General features: G+C 34.9%; 1 long non-coding RNA gene and 1 other non-coding gene across 4 annotated transcripts in view; one reads left to right on the plus strand and one right to left on the minus strand.

Moving 5' to 3' along the window:
- Positions 1-1,696, plus strand: part of LOC144976896 (uncharacterized) — a 14,131-nt gene extending 12,435 nt beyond the window's left edge. For all 3 annotated transcript variants that reach the window (XR_013646181.1, XR_013646183.1, XR_013646182.1), the window contains exon 3: positions 1,303-1,696. This is a non-coding gene — a long non-coding RNA (uncharacterized LOC144976896). The remainder of the gene's footprint in view (positions 1-1,302) is intronic.
- A 3,351-nt stretch (positions 1,697-5,047) lies between these two features.
- On the minus strand, positions 5,048-5,157 carry LOC144977701 (U6 spliceosomal RNA). Its single transcript, XR_013646386.1, has one exon. It is a non-coding gene; the product is annotated as a U6 spliceosomal RNA (small nuclear RNA).
- Positions 5,158-12,558: the final 7,401 nt, after the last annotated feature.

Here is a 12,558-nt window from a genome sequence, read left to right on the forward strand (position 1 = left end):
TATAATTTAGCATCCTATTCAGACTGGTGGAAAGTAATTTGTTATAATTTAGCATCCTATTCAGACTGGCGGAAAGTATTAGTAACATGTCATGATTTAGCATCCTTTTCAGAGTGGTAGAAAGTTATCGGATATAATTTAGCATCCTATTCAGATGGTAACAGGCGTTTCACGCTATAAGACAATATTTATTGTTATGAACTGTGGGGGCATTCAGAGAATGGTTCTCAAATGTTGACTGTTCAAATCTAGTTATATTTTGTTTGTTGTTTGTTGTTGTTGTTGTTGTTGTTGTTTTTGTTTTTGTTTTGTTTTTTGTTTTTTGTTTTTTTTTTTTACTTTGGGGGGGGGGGGGGGTTGTTTTGTTGTGTTTAGATTGTTGTTGGTTTTTATTTTGCTTTGTTTTTATTTTATTTTTTTTTTTGGGGGGGGGGGGTTCTTGTTTTTAGTTGTTTTTTTTTGTTTTGTTTTGTTTTGGTTTTTGTTCTGTAAATTTTATTTTGTTTGCTTTTTTGTATTGTTTTTTTTTTAGTTTGTTTCCTTTGTGTTTTTGATTTTGATTTTTTGTTCGTTTATTTTTTTCCATTTTATTCTAGATAGTTTTTATAAAATATTATCATATATTTTTAGTAGAATCTAACGTGCGATTTGTGATGGTTATAAAATAAAACTTCGTATATTTTAATCCCTATTAAATATTTGTTAAATTTGAATTGTTTATCGCACAGGGCAAAAACGAGCAAAGGGTAAGAAGCATTTTCTACTTTATTCGCGTGGCTAAGATCAATAAATGAAAAGAATCCATCTCTCTCTCTCTCTCTCTCTCTCTCTCTCTCTCTCTCTCTCTTTCTCTTTCTCTCCATCGGTCCACTTATTCTTCTCAATTTGGGAGAGAAAAGGGAAGAGAAGGACTTACTGTTTTAATAATGAAATTCCATCGCTAAAAATTCTACAAAACGTCGATAAACTACCCACACCGCCTTTGTGCTTTTTTTTTATATGCATTGTTCTAATAAACCTTATTGTTTTATGGAGATAAAGATACAGGGAGTAAATCTGACTCATGAATGAACAACACAAAACAAACGACGTTTTGGCCTTTGGCCTTTTTCAAGTAAACACAAAATACGTATATTATATTTATATTAGATTGTCGAACGTCGTTTGTTTTGTCTTGTTCATTCATGAGTCAGATTTACTCCCTTTATCTTTATCTCCATTTTACTGACTCATTTAGGCACCTCTAGCTATTGGTTTTACTACTTATTATTTAAGTCTTTGACCGTTAATTTTATATTTCAGCAAATATTTCAGAGACGACCTCGCCGGATTAAGTCATAGAGGTTATAAAGAGAGTTATCACGATTTCCACAAGACATATCATTCCAAAGCTGTGCCAGATGGGAAACCGGGAGAAGGAAAGGAAGAGTCTGGCGATCGCTCCGGGGATAAATCGACGTCGAAGGAAAAAAAGAAGAAGAGCAAATCAAAGTCTAAATAGATTCCCCATGCAATGCATAATTAATATCAAGTACACATTAGGAAGTGTATGTTTGTGTGTGTAAAACAACGTGTTCGACTAAAATTTGTTATATTTCTCACGATGAAGCCGACCATAAGGTTGTTAGTTAAGATTGTTATAATGGCGCTAATTTTCATACGCTCATCAATGAAATTATCTCATCTTTCCCCTCCCCCCCCCCCCCTCTCTCTCTCTCTCTCTCTCTCTCTCTCTCTCTCTCTCTCTCTCTCTCTCTCTCTCTCTCCTCTCCCCCTCTCTCTCTCTCCCCCCTCTCTCTCTCTCTCTCTCTCTCTCTCTCTCTCTCTCTCTTTCTCTATCTATCTATCTATCTAGCTATCTATCTATCTATCTATCTATCTTTCTTCCTTTTACCTCTATATCTTCCATCATTCTATTAATTAATAACCCTTTATCTACTTTTTCCCTTCTTATCTGCCTCCATCACCTCTTCTTCTTCTTCTTCTTCATCTTCTTCTTCTTCTTCTTCTTCTTCTTCTTCTTCTTCTTCTTCTTCTTCTTCTTTTTCTTCTTCTTCTTCTTCTTCTTCTTCTTCTTCTTCTTCTTCTTCTTCTTCTTCTTCTTCTTCTTCTTCTTCTTCTTCTTCTTCTTCTTCTTCATCTTCTTCTTCTTCTCACCATCCTCCCGATTCTTATACTTCATTTCTCCGCTTGGTGTTTTGTTCACATATCCGTGAGTTAGCAGCGGGAAAAAATAACCCCAAAAACAAATATAACATATAAAATAAACCGAAACATTTTAGACTTAACTTTTATCAATTTATCCATGATTTTTTTTTTCAAAGGAAACTACGTACATTGTGTATAACAATTATCTCCCAGATCATTTTTTTTCCAGGTCTTGAAGTAGTTACCACTTCCAATTATCACAAAAGTGATGCGTGAAGTGACAAAAATATATATAGAATCATTCTTGTCACATTTCCTTTCTTTTATGTCTTTCTGTATCTTTATACATTTAAGAGGGGCGAAGTGGCCGAGTGGTTAAGGCATTGCACTGTGATACGGATGATCCGGGTTCGAGCCCCGCGTCAGGCACTTTCGTTTTTCTCCTTGAGCAAGATTATTAACCCCCAATTTGCTCACTTGGACAACATGGGTGATTCCTGTTGACATCAGACATTTTGTTTGATGAGTTATCTATATTCCTTCGTGGAATGCCTAGGCGATGATATCGTGGCGCAAAAGGCATAATTCTTTTTTTTTTTAAATGTTTAATACATTTAAACAAAACATCAAATGTATCATCGACATAGTTGCTAGTCATCAATAGTTTATATTATTAAATGTAAATGTGTAAAGTGTGTAAACAAAACATTTTTTAACATTGTTAATCCTTTTCGTGGTTCGATTTCACAACAAGGGAGGTCAATAAGATAATTTAATACATTATTTAGGCTCTCTGTTTACATGGAACCCTGTTTTAAGTCTTTAAAACGGTTATGGAGAGAGAGAGAGAGAGAGAGAGAGAGAGAGAGAGAGAGAGAGAGAGAGAGTGTGTGTGTGTGTGTGTGTGAGAGAGAGAGAGAGAGAGAGAGAGAGAGAGAGAGAGAGAGAGAGAGAGAGAAAGTTGATTCCAAACGAAGTGGATATATTAGGGTGTCCATAAAGTGCCCCCTGATTTCAAAGATTTATTATTCTTTAACCGTTATAGATATTTACATTTGGTTTTCGCCGTCTTCTAAGTAAAAGCCATACTTTTATGCACTTTATCCATAGACCCACATTAAATCACAAAATTTACAAAAATCAACTTGAACTTAAAAGACCTGATTTTTTCTCTCTTTTTATTTCGGAATGACGACAGTGTGACAAAAATGAATTAGTCGATGGGACTGTGATCAATCTCTCACTATGTAGCTCAACAAATCTAGATTATCCCATATTTTTAAAAAAAGTCGTTTTCCTTTAATGATATGCAAATTAGATGGGCTATGAAAGCTTGATGGACTCTCCTTGGCGATTTTGTTCCATGCAATCACATTACACAAAAATATTTGTGCCATTCATTCCGAAGGAGAACAACATGATGTCTTTTACGATCGGGCTGATTTTGCTAAATGAGTGATGTAATCTGGATTCATGGGCGTAAAGTATGTACGTCAATTCCTTAGAAGATGACGAAAACCAGATTCAAATATATAGAATAGTAAGTCTTTGAAATCAGGGGAAGAGTTTACTCACACTCTGTACTTTGACCAAGAAACGATGTCAAATCAGACTTGTTATTTCAGATGCAATCTTCTCCAATTAATTCAGTCCTATAAAGACTAGTCAGAATTTTTAAAACATGGCAGCTATGTTGTTCTTTGCTTTTAAAAAAATGAATTTATTATTCCTGCCACTCCCCCGATTACATTCCTTTTTTTTTTTTTTTAGCCTATTTTTGGTTTTTATGTTGTTATTTTTTCTTATAGCTTATCCCCTCCCCCCCCCCCCCCCCCCACCCATCACCCGCCTCCTTTTTCTTTCTATTCTTCTTTACAGTGCATTCTTCTTCTTTTTATGCATTAGAGGTAAGAATGTTACTTTTGTTTCTTTCTTTATTTCTTTTGTTTTGGTTTGTTGTTTGTTTGTTTTGTTTTGGTTTTTTTTTTTTGGTTTTTAAAAAATTTGTTTTCTATTTTTTCTGGTTTTGTTGATGTTGATGTTTTCTATGGGATTACCATCGAAGGCAAATGCGCATGTTTAATTGTCGAGGAAAGAGATTGTCATGGAATGTCTTTCCAAGGTTTGAATATTACGTATTTGTTTGAGAAGACCACTTACCATTTTTTGTTGTTGTTTGATCTGGATTAAAATTAAAACACAAAATAAAAATCTCTTGTCTTTTGTCTTATATTTATTTTTTGATGTTGTTGTTGTTGTTGTCTTACTCATTTTTCATAGAAAGCTTTACGTGTGTCATTTTATTGCACAAGTACCTACATGTACATATTATTAGCAGGTCTGATAATCGAAGGCAATTATGGGCTTGATTCAACATTGTTGCAATGCACGATATTTTGCTTTGGTTTGAGAGTATTTTCATTAGCAAAGAGCCTTGGTTTATCAAACCTGCAAATAAGTATACATTGATCATAACATATGGAATCCATTCGACGTGTCCATATATGCGGGTCTGACATCCGAACCTACTTATGGGCCTAGTTTAACATTGTTGTAATGGACAATATTTTTCGTCATTTTTTTTTTGTTTTGTTGTTATTTACATTACAACAATTAGCCCATAAGGAATTAGGTTGTCAGACCTACAAATAAGTACACGTCGAATCCTTGGCATGAAGTTGGTATTTTACAGGGATGAATTAGAAGAATTAAAGCGATTGTAAAGCGCTTTGAGCACGTTTAGTGGATATTGCGCTGTATAAAAAAAGCTCAATAAGCATTTTAAAAAAAAAGAACAAAATCCAGAAACATTGAAAGTTTCAGGTTCAAAACCCTTCCTCAGCCAACAGGTCAGAAAAAAATCTCGACTGCACCCGGAATCGAATCAATCTCAGTCTCGAAAAATATGGAAAGCTTCAGGAATTTGTGTGTCATCCTTGCGCAGGGGCCATGCTAATCATCTCTGCTGTATCGTTCCAGTTTTTAGTATATTATGTACTGATTGAACTAGAACGGCTAGCTTTTTCCAAGCTTTTTATTTCATTCTTTTTTCAGCCAGTTAACTGCCGTACTCTGGAAAATCACGTATTTGAAAATTTGGCCCAAAAAACTCGTCTTTCATACATCAGTTGATTTAAATGGCCCTTTTCTTGGCAAAACACTCTCAAACCCGGACTGAAAAGGGCCTAGCAAAATCCCAGGTTTAACTAACACTCTCCTCACCAGCCATTTTCAGGATTTTCCCCAAAACTTCACACCCAACTAGCACAAAAATAGATTTTTTATCAATAGCAGTAAGTTATTGCGATAAATAACTTCTGTAGCAAAACATGCTCTACAACACACTGTTCATTTTCTTTAAATTTTATGATGTACAAAAGAAATTTGAATAAGAAAAATGTTGGTCGTATCGTAATGTATCGTAACGAATGTGACGATTTTCCTATAGTAGGTAAGGAGAGGGTTAAGAGCTTTTTCCAACTCGTCCTTCAAATCTTATCGATCTATCAAAATGACCCTCATCTAGTCATACACTCTGAAACCTGGGCCTTCCTTCAAGACTTCTATGAAGTCACAGGTTTTTATTATTTCTGACAAGATTATGGTCAATTAAAACGAGCAATACATACTTGAAATTCGAGACTTCTGGCCAACTTTACACACACACACACACATACATACATACATACATACACACACACATATATATATATATATATATATATATATATATTATATATATATATATATATATATATACTAGTAAAAATCCCGCAATTTCGCGGGGAAAGAACTATTTTCATTCGATACTGTACTCACCATCATTTAATGAGGGCAGATTGGTAAACAACGTTGTCTGTGTAATATGGTATATCTTCGGTTGATTTTTCTGTGTGGCCCAACATGAAGTGTAAGCCACTATAGCCTCTGACCCATGACACAGCAACATACAGTTGTCCGTGTGTGAATACCGGTTGTGGTAAGAAAATCCCCACCTTGCTTTATGTCTGCCCCTGAGACTTGTTAATTGTCATTGCATATGACAATTTTACCGGAAACTACTTCTATTTAGAATAAATGGTAAGCCTGAATCCGTTGTTGTCGTCAGATTGATTCTAGGGATAAACACTATGTCGCCAGCTCTACTACCGGCAATTATCTTGGCTTCTAATACGTTTGAACCTAATTTAATTATTAACAAACGGGTGCCATTTAGGAGGCCTGATTTAGGATTTATATTTAAGAAGATGTAACCGAGACATACGAGCAAGAATAACTCAAGCCAAACAGGCCTTCATGGACCTGGGAAACATTTTGAAAAACAAACAGATGTCGTTCGGGATTAGATTCCGAGTCTTGAAGTGCTACGTGTGGCCAATCTTGTTCTACGGATGCGAAAGCTGGACTACAAATGCAGAAACACAAAAGAACATTGAAGCTTTTGAAATGTGGTGCTTGAGAAGGATGCAGAGAATATCGTATACCGCACACAAAACGAACGAAGAAGTGCTAAAACAAACATACCAACAAAGGAAACTAATGCCCTTAATAGTGGATCGACAACTATCCTTTTTCGGACACATAGTAAGGAAAGATAAGAATGAATACCTGGCAAGTTGTGGAAAAATACCGGGTAAACGCGCCCGGGGGAGACAAAGAAAAACACTCATAGACCAACTGAAGGGCTTCACCAACCTAACAATCCAAGAGCTGTTTGAAAAAGCAAGAGACAGGGAGGAATGGAGAGAGATAATTCATGCAGTATCCGAAGCCTGGACCAGGCATGGAACCTAGAAGAAGAAGAATTTCTAAGCAGCATGACTGACGTGTTGGCTTTGCACTACCTTTCAATACTTAACAAATCACAATGGAGGCCGAAAATCAAAACAATGGTCAAATTAGGAAATTTTAAACTTTCACAAATCTATCACAAATCTATCCCCTTTACTTAACTAACCCTAATAGAAAAAATGATGACAAATTGAATAAATAAACGCCTGACAAAAGATCAAAGGTGAAAATACAAATTTAAAGAATACTGGGGATGTAGGAGCTTTCGGAATGTCTCCCCTTTACTTAACTTATGGAAAAACAAACACCCTAGCACTTTTAATAACACTTATGACTAACCTCTCGAGCTAACCCTAATAGAAAAAAACAACTCTCGGACTGCTTTGCACTACCTTTCAATACTTAACAAATCACAATGGCGGCCGAAAATCAAAACAATGGTCAAATTAGGAAATTTTAAACTTTCACAAATCTATCAAGGTTTGTTCTAGAGTTTTAAAAATACTTCTATATAATGACAAACTGAATAAATAAATGCCTGACAAAATATCAACGGTGAAAATACAAATTTAAAGATTACTGGGTATGTAGGAGCTTTCGGAATGTCTCCCCTTTACTTAACTTATGGAAAAACAAACACCCTAGCACCTTTAATAACACTTATGACTAACCTCTCGAGCTAACCCTAATAGAAAAAAAAACAACTCTCGGACTGCTTTGCACTACCTTTCAATACTTAACAAATCACAATGGCGGCCGAAAATCAAAACAATGGTCAAAGTAGGAAATTTTAAACTTTCACAAATCTATCAAGGTTTGTTCTAGAGTTTTACAAATATTTCTATATAATGACAAACTGAATAAATAAATGCCTGACAAAATATCAACGGTGAAAATACAAATTTAAAGATTACTGGGTATGTAGGAGCTTTCGGAATGTCTCCCCTTTACTTAACTTATGGAAAAACAAACACCCTAGCACCTTTAATAACACTTATGACTAACCTCTCGAGCTAACCCTAATCCTTTCTTTAAAAAAATATAGCATTGTGGAGAACATTGTGCTTATTTGAGTCAATAAAAAAATTGATACGGCGCACAACTCTACTGAAAGATTTGAAAATTAGAAATGTATTTTTTACAGACAGATAAACAGATAACTTGATTTCCTTTTATAATTTAAAGTCAGTTTGAAAGGTCGTTGAGTCAAACAGATAATATCATAAAATATGTACCGACGACACTTGGCTCCCAAAATCAACTAATTTTGACACTGTAAAAAGTTGTCAATTTGCGTCATCTATTTATGACATCAAGTATTATTATTACTTCCGTTGTGTTGTTGATTTAGCGGTGATCAGTTTTGTTATGTAGTAGTATGTTCTAATTGCGTGTATGTTTGTGTGTGTGTGTGTGTGTGTTGTGTGTGGTGTATACATGTGTGTGTGTGTTGGCATTTTTCAGCAAATCGTGGCATTCATAGTGATATTATTCAATTGATCACATGAAGGTATTTCAGTCGCCATTTTGATTCTTTTTTTTACTATTAGGGTTAGCTCGAGAGGTTAGTCATAAGTGTTATTAAAAGTGCTAGGGTGTTTGTTTTTCCATAAGTTAAGTAAAGGGGAGACATTCCGAAAGCTGCTACATCCCCAGTATTCTTTAAATTTGTATTTTCACCGTTGATATTTTGTCAGGCATTTATCTATTCAGTTTGTCATTATTTAGAAATATTTTAAAAACTCTAGAACAAACCTTGATAGATTTGTGAAAGTTTAACATTTCCTTATTTGACCATTGTTTTGATTTTCGGCCGCCATTGTGATTTGTTAAGTATTGAAAGGTAGTGCAAAGCAGTCCGAGAGTTGTTTTTTTTTTTATTAGGGTTAGCTCGAGAGGTTAGTCATAAGTGTGATTAAAGGTGCGAGGGTGTTTGTTTTTCCATAAGTTAAGTAAAGGGGAGACATTCCGAAAGCTTCTTCATCCCAGTATTCTTTAAATTTGTATTTTCACCTTTGATCTTTTGTCAGCACGGTGGTAGAACAGCACATTCAACGTTTAAAATTCCAATTCCAATAACGGATAACAGCACCTGTAGCATCAGTCGCCAATCAGACACAGCTAAGTTACTGAAGAGTAGTTCAATCATAATTTGGGATGAAGCACCTATGATGGACAGGCGTGTGTTTGAATGTGTGAGCAGGACATTTTGTGACATAACAGGCAGTTCAAAACCTTTTGGGGGCAAAGTGGTTGTACTTGGATGGGATTTTCGGCAAATTCTACCTGTTGTTAACAAAGGAAGTGAAGCCGATATATTAAGTGTCACACTTAACAAGTCAATTATATGGAATTTTGTCACCATTTTTCACATGAACAAGAACATGAGGGCTACTGATGACAATAACTGTTTTGCAAATTGGCTTCTCCGCATCGGAAATGGTACAGAGCCGGTTTTCAGCGAAATAGGAAAGTATTCTGTTAAATTACCTACAGCGCTATGCCTTCCTGAAAATGACCCAGAATGCTTGATAAATGCTGTATACAATGATTTGAATCTGAACTTTGCGGATGAACGTTATCTATCTATTTTGACTACAACCCATGAAAATGTTGACAAAATAAATGCAGCCGTTCTGTCCAGGTTGACCTCATCAACTGAACAAATTTACCCCAGTGCTGATTCCATTCAAAGTGACTCTGACATCAACTTATACCCGATTGAATTCTTGAACGAACTTACACCTCCCAGACTTCCTCCAAATTCATTACATTTGAAAGCCAACACGTCAGTCATGCTGCTTAGAAATATACATCCTTAATCAGGCCTCCTAAATGGCACCCGTTTGTTAATAATTAAATTAGGTTCAAAAGTATTAGAAGCCAAGATAATTACCGGTAGTAGAGCTGGCGACATAGTGTTTATCCCTAGAATCAATCTGACGACAACAACGGATTGAGGCTTACCATTTATTCTAAATAGAAGACAGTTTCCGGTAAAATTGTCATATGCAATGACAATTAACAAGTCTCAGGGGCAGACATTAAGCAAGGTGGGGATTTTCTTACCACAACCGGTATTCACACACGGACAACTGTATGTTGCTGTGTCACGGGTCAGAGGCTATAGTGGCTTACACTTCATGTTGGGCCACACAGAAAAATCAACCGAAGATATACCAAATTACACAGACAACGTTGTTTACCAATCTGCCCTCATTAAATGATGGTGAGTACAGTATCGAATGAAAATAGTTCTTTCCCCGCGAAATTGCGGGCTTTTTACTAGTAGTAAAAAAAGAATCAAAATGGCGACTGAAATACCTTCATGTGATGAAGTGAATAATATCACTATGAATGCCACGATTTGCTGAAAAATGCCAAAACACACACACACACAAATGTATACACCACACACAACACACACACACAAACATACACACACACACACACACACACAAACATACACGCAATTAGAACATAATACTACATAACAAAACTGATCACCGCTAAATCAACAACACAGCGGAAGTAATAATAATACTTGATGTCATAAACAGATGACGCAAATTGACAACTTTTTACAGTGTCAAAATTAGTTGATTTTGAGAGTCAAGTGTCGTCGGTACATATTTTATGATATTATCTGTTTGACTCAACGAACTTTCAAACTGACTTTAAATTATAAAAGGAAATCAAGTTATCTCTTTATCTATCTGTTAAAAATACATTTCTAATTTTCAAATCTTTCAGTAGAGTTGTGCGCCGTATCAATTTTTTTATTGACTCAAATAAGCACAGTGTTCTCCACAATGCTATATTTTTTAAGAAAGGATATATATGTTCTAGTGAATGACATAATCAGTCGGATGGTGAAAATGTTTGAATTGAGATATTGCCAAGTTTATCAAAAATGAGTTCTTGTCGTTACTGATTAATTAAATCAACCCTTTTTACATCTTCGGGAAATATCAAAGTTTAATTTCACTTCTAAATATTTTTTACAGCTAATCAAGTTGAAAAAGTATGAAATTTGAGAGAAAGTTGCTAGATACCTTTCCCATACATCGGACCATATCTTCATGAAAAATCACCCGATTTAATTCAAATAAAGATTAAAATTATGCTCTTGGGAGGATGTTCTTTTAGAAAATGCAAATCCTAAATTTTCACCTTCCGACTGATCATGTCATGCACTGACACATATGTTTATACGATCAGCTGTTCATGAGTACTAAACGGGAGACTTAACTTTTTAAAAAAGAAACACACAAAAATCAAGAAATACAGACACAAAAAACAACAACAATAATAAACACGTGCGCACACACACATACACACACATGCCCCCCCCCCACACACACACACGCACACATACACACTCAAATCGAAGTATTTAATAATAGTCGAAAATTTGAATCGTTTGAAGTGCGATTTATAAATTTTTCTGTCTTTTGAATTTCCAACTGGTTCAACTCAACATAATGCATACTAGAATGGCGCGATGGGACACATATAAAAATTTCATTTATTTATTTACTTATTTTAAATCTGCTTTGTTTGACCCCCACATTTCATATAGTAATATGTCAAAATCGACGTTTAAATACGAACGCAATTGGACAATGTTTTGTTAGACCTGCAAATTATAAGATCGATGGAAGAAAAAAACAAAACAAAAAAAATTAAAATAAAGAAGCAAACAACAATAAATGAATAAATGCATTAATTGATAAATATATAAATAAATAAATAACGACATACGTCTTCGTGTACTTATTTGCAGGTATGATAACCCAATTCATTATGGGCTCATTGTTCTAATGGAAATCTTTTTAAAAATCACGCAAAATATTGTCCATTACAACAATGTTAAACCATGACTCATAATTGCGTTTGGATGTCAGACCTGCACACACACACACACGCACACACACATTCACACACACACACACACACACACACACACACATATATATATATATATATATATATATATATATATATATATATATATATATATATATGGGGTCGAAGTGGCCGAGTGGTTAAGGCGTTGCACTGTGATCCAGATGACCGGGGTTCGAGCCCCGCTTCAGGCACTTTCGTTTTTTTCCTGTTGACATCAGACATCTTGTTTGATGAGTTATCTATATTCCTTCGTGGAATGCCTAGGCGATGATATCTTATGATATCGTGGCGCAAAAGGCATAATTTTTTTTTTTTTTTTTTAATATATAAATCACACACGTCAGCATACGTACATGCGCTTACATTTCACGGCTCTACAAGATTCTGTAATCTCAAATACTCAACAGTTGTAAATAGCGCATTCATTCCCGCGAAAAGATAGAAATTAACCAGTTTGGATATTTTAAGACAAACTTGTTTATTCTTATTTAAATTTTCAGAAATATTGATTCATTGTCATTACTATAATGACATTTATTTTCATCTTAGAGGACTATCACCCCTAGAAAACAAATTAGTTGCATAACTTTGAATACAACTTTGAATACTCTGTTGTTAGTCACGATGATATCTCACTGTATCATAGTAGGAAATTTATAACAAATTTCGAAGGCTGAATTGGCATTTTGATAAAAGTTATCTGGCATT

The sequence above is a fragment of the Berghia stephanieae genome, chromosome 7 (assembly GCF_034508935.2).
Source record: "Berghia stephanieae isolate SIO BIC M18660-M18661 chromosome 7, UCSD_Bste_1.3, whole genome shotgun sequence".
Taxonomy (NCBI): Eukaryota; Metazoa; Mollusca; class Gastropoda; order Nudibranchia; family Aeolidiidae; genus Berghia; species Berghia stephanieae.